This window comes from Gallus gallus, chromosome 13 (assembly GCF_016699485.2).
Source record: "Gallus gallus isolate bGalGal1 chromosome 13, bGalGal1.mat.broiler.GRCg7b, whole genome shotgun sequence".
Classification (NCBI taxonomy): Eukaryota; Metazoa; Chordata; class Aves; order Galliformes; family Phasianidae; genus Gallus; species Gallus gallus.
In genome coordinates, this window is record NC_052544.1 from 640,977 (window position 1) to 645,663 (window position 4,687).

Here is a 4,687-nt window from a genome sequence, read left to right on the forward strand (position 1 = left end):
GGATGAAAGGTCTTTTCCAACCCTAATCATTCTGTGATTCTATTCTGTGACTCTATTTCAGATACTTCATCTCTGCCTGTGCAGGACAGAACTGACCAGGGTCTCAGGGACCATTGTTTTCCTGCCACTGTAGTACAGCCCTGTGCCACTGCAGCATCCAGAAGCTGTGAATTCAACAAGCTGTGAGAGATGTGGACCTCTATGGGGGAACTGGCTTGGGGCTGCCAGTGCCATAATGTTCTAAACATGTGGATTTCACTTTCTTTTTTCTTGCCCAACAGTCAGACTGGCCACCCCAGCCCACACTAAGAGGGAACATGGCTCTGCACATTGGATGGGACAGCCGATCACCGTTTCCCATGAGTTTTCTGGAGAGGTTGCATGAACCACCTGAGCTGACCCACTGGTCTCCCAGATTGCTTCCCTTCCTGCAGCTGCCTCTGCCAGGAGTAGGATGGCAGATAGCTGCTGATGGCTGCCCCAGTGGCACCCTGACCCCACAAGCAGTTCTGGGGGACCCATCGGCATCTCCCAGGCCTGCTGGGTGTGATAAAGGCACTCAGAGAGCCTGCCAAGGGAGATGCAGGTAAGGACAAACCCACCTGCAGTGAGATGGAAAAGGCTGCAGAGAGCAAAATGGGCCATCTAGCAAATGCAGTGGGTCCCCTCCATACTCAGACACCCCAGCTGGTCTGAATTAGAGGTGTCCAGGTGGCACATGCTGTAATATTTGCTTTCCACCTGGGATCTTCTCTTATCAGACTGTGATTGAAAGCCAAGTCCATTTGCTGTAAGCAGCCAGGATGTTCCTAGGGAATCGGTGCTGCTCACAGCCAGGTGAGTCTGACCTACACAGACTCCCAGGATCCATGGGGGCATTTATTTCCTGTTTGTCCACCTTGGGTGAAAAAAAAGTAGGTCTGTGCAAGCCAGGGTGTAACAGTTTGCCAAGGGTCTGTCCACGTGCAAGAATACCTGACCCCTGCAAGGCGAGGTCAGGTCTGGAAGCTGGTGATGGGTGGGGTCACACTGCACGGAGTGTGACCTCATCTCCAGACAGAGGAGCAGAACTGACCCGTGCCAAGATGGGCAGCAGAGGCACAGTACTTTCTTGCTCTGCACTCCTCACAGGCACGATCTCAGTGTGATCAGTTACTCCTTAGCAGAAACCTGAATGTCAACAAACAGATAAAAAAAATCCCAGCAGCATGCAGGTTTCCTATCTATGCATAAGTCAGAAGAAACCTCCATCCTTAAGGCTCAGGGGGAACCTCATCACTGTGTACAAAGCTACCTACGGAGAGGGTATAAAGAGGACGGAGCCAGGCTCTTCTCAGGGTGCGCAGTGCCAGGACAGGAGGCAACGGGGATAAACTGGAACACAGGAGGTTCCCTCTGACCATCAGGAAATGCTTCTGTGTTGTGCAGGTGACAGAGCATTGGCACAGAGATCAGAGAGGTCAGTGGGTCATCGTCCATGGAGATAGTCAAAAGCCACCCGGACGTGGCCCTGGACACATGTCCCCACTTGAGCAGAGGTTGGAGCAGATGGACTCAGAGGTCCCTTCCAGCCTCAACCGGTCTGTGATTTTGTGATCTTGCTGGAGGTTGCATTTCCGGCCCCTCGTTCCTCCTTTCAAGACAAAGCCATGGCTTCCTCTAGCTCCCTCCTCTTCACTTGCCCATCAGGGTGGCTGTCCCAAACCCCAAGCCCATCCCCATCTATTCCTGCCTGTGCGGGGCAGGCAGTCACCCTTCATTGTTTCCCTGCAGCCCCGGGAAGCAGCAGGCTCAGCGTGTGGGCAGAGCTATCACATCCAGGAAGCTTCACCAGCCGCCTCCGTGCCCGGGGAACTCTGCAGCCCCTCCAGCACTGACGTGGCCGTGGCCAAGGACATGCAGGCAGACTGCGCATCCCACGCCGAGCTGTTCCTGCTGCCCAAACTTCCTCAGATCTAGGTCACTGCCTCTCCCCCTGCCATCGTCAGAAGTGGAGAATAACTCACTGCCTTCATTTGTGTCATTACGTTGGAGGTATTTATAGTGCGTGATCAGTGCCCTTAAAGAATTCTCTCTCCTGAACTCCACAGACTGCACTGCCTCAGTGTCTTCTCCCTGCCTGTGCCGATGGCTGCACTGTGTTTGCTGACCTCTTGTATTTTGTTTGGTGATTTCCATCCACAGACTTCAGGGCAAGAGCTCTCTCCATTTCACCCCAGATGCTCCGCTGGTCTCCATGTCTTTGTAGGCAGTCTGATCCTCAGGTACAGGGACATGGCAGGGATTGTGACTGCAGGTTCAGCTCTCTGCTTGCTGGATATTAAATCGTTCTGTTTCCTGGCACATCCCACACAGATGAGAGGCTTATCCAGAACAGGGGGACATGTTTCTTTGCAGAGCAAGAACAGCTGAAGCACGTGGTGAGGTGACAGCGCAGACATCCAAAGTCTGGATAGGCCACCACAACTCCAGCTGTGTTCCTCCAGATTTTGGGGACAGGATGGATCTAAGCGGCTGCCTGGATTAGCACGAGGGTGGATTTCTCCCCGCGGTTTCTGATTTGGGCCGTGTTACTGTGCATGGACGCCCTGAGCTTCCAGTGGGAACCACTCATCCCTTGTGCCCATGGTGGAACCCACTCGGAACCAAGGCAGGAGGATATGTGCTACCCCATCCACCCAGGGCTGCCACCAGCCTTGTTCCTGAGGAACCACACAGTACCTCTGAGCCATTCCCCTGGCTAAAAAAATGCCACTGCAGTGCAAAGTGCCTCTTTCAAAGAAGACTGTGCCCGGTGCTGCCTCCGCTGCCCGGAGTTAAGCATGCCTGAGGTCCAGATGTCTCCTCGGTCTGTGCCAGGTGTCGGCGTTATGCCCATTTTTCTCAGTGATGCAATTAGCTCCCATCAGCTATATTAAGTTTTCCTTGTCCTGTGTCTTTGGCTCTTCACATGCCCATCTCCCTTCGGAAGGAGTCCCAGGGCCTTGGCTTGCAGATACAGCTCAGTGTTAGTGCTGTCATGTTCAGAGTGGCCCAGGGTCACCTGTCTCTTCTGCTACGGGCACTGCTGAAACCACAGAGCAGCTTCACATGGCTGGGCCCAGCGTGTCCTACCTGCGTGCCCCACTCCCACCTGCGTGGGACTTGCCATCCTGACATGCTGCTGGCCCGTCCCCATGCACATGGTGGCAGAGCTGGCTCTCCCAGCTGCACCAGCAGCCCTGCACCTCCCCCGGCATGGGCCAGGCAGCCAGCTCTGCTCTGCTCTGCTTTGGGAGCAGTGATGCATCCAGGCAGGCTGCACTGCTGTGTAGATGCTAAACTAGGCCAGCATATGGTGCTGTAGGTCCGTGGTATAGCTTGCAAGACATCCTACTGACCTGGGCTATGAGAATTATTGTACGTCAGCCCAGCTGCTCCAGGGAAGCTTGTGGGGGCTGTCCCCGATTTTGCTTGTTTTGGGGGGGCTGACGTGCACATCCTGTAAGACCTGCCTCCCACACTGCACCGTGCGGACACCAAGGCACATCTCTGCAGTGATGCTGCTGTGCTCGGAGCCCAGCTGCCATCGCTGCCCTCGCTGCGTGTCAGGGGCACACAGCCTGTAACCGTCCACAGGCACAGGTTTAGGGCTGGGGGTGTCACTGTGGGGTGTCATCCTGGGGATGTCACTGTGGGCTGTCGCTGTGGGCTGTCACCACGCCGGCCCCACGACGGACAGCGCTGGGTGACAGCCCTGCAGCCCCTCTGCCCGCCCCTCCCTGGCCACGGTTAATGTCATCCTTTGTGTTTCCCAGGCAGGAAGAGCTGTGTGTACAAATAATTAAAGGGAAGAATCGGAGTGATTAGGGCAGATGATTATTGTCAAATTATGATTTATCTCAGAGGGAAATTAGTACCCCCCCTTCCCCCAAAGGGCTCAGCCTAGCGCAGTGAATGGGCACGGGTTTTTTGATTAATAGATGCCTTTAGAAGGTCACCTACATCCATTGCAGATTAACTCAGTGGGAAAAGTTCTTTCAGTAATTCAAGCTGTTGTTCTCACAAGCTGTCAGCTAGCTGCAAATCGGGAAGGTCCATCCGTTACAGGGCTGCTGGGTTGGAGGGGATCTTTCTTTCTTCTGGACACATAGGCGTGATATATGATGTGCAAAGACATGGATGGCTGAGAAAACGAGCTGTGGAAAGAAAACAAAAACAACTGCAATGGGGAAGAGAGGAGGCTGGGTGGGCAGAGAGCTGGGGCTGGGGCTGGAGGGGCAGGGCAGCTCAGCCTGGGGATGGCACTGCAGCAGAGGCCCCACGGCAGACCCGTGTGCTGCAGGAAGGGTTCCAGTGGCCCCTTTTGCAGCCGTCCTGAGCTCCTCCTGATGTGGAGCCATTTGCTCACTTTGTGCCTGCTTCATCCATGCCGTTGTTGGATGTGTCATGGGGTCCCATGGGACCCTAAGGATCCCGAGTCCTAGCTTGACTTTTCTACGCTGCGGAGACCTCTGGGCTGACTGCTGAGGTGGAATGACCACAGCAGGGCCTAACTGCTGCTCAGGAATTTTCCTGGGGGTGATGGGAGCTGGAGGAGGCAAAGTGAGGATAGGGCCGGTGGGGATGGGGTGAGGACAGGTTGGGAACTGCACCACTGAAAGGAACAGCACCACATCGTGAGCCCACAGACCCATGGGCAATGTCA

The 4,687-nt window shown here is 54.9% G+C and overlaps 1 long non-coding RNA gene across 1 annotated transcript; it reads left to right on the forward strand.

Moving 5' to 3' along the window:
• Positions 1 to 620: 620 nt before the first annotated feature.
• LOC121106714 lies at positions 621 to 2,825 on the forward strand. Its single transcript, XR_006931453.1, has 2 exons — positions 621 to 1,459; positions 1,774 to 2,825. It is a non-coding gene; the product is annotated as an uncharacterized LOC121106714 (long non-coding RNA).
• Positions 2,826 to 4,687: the final 1,862 nt, after the last annotated feature.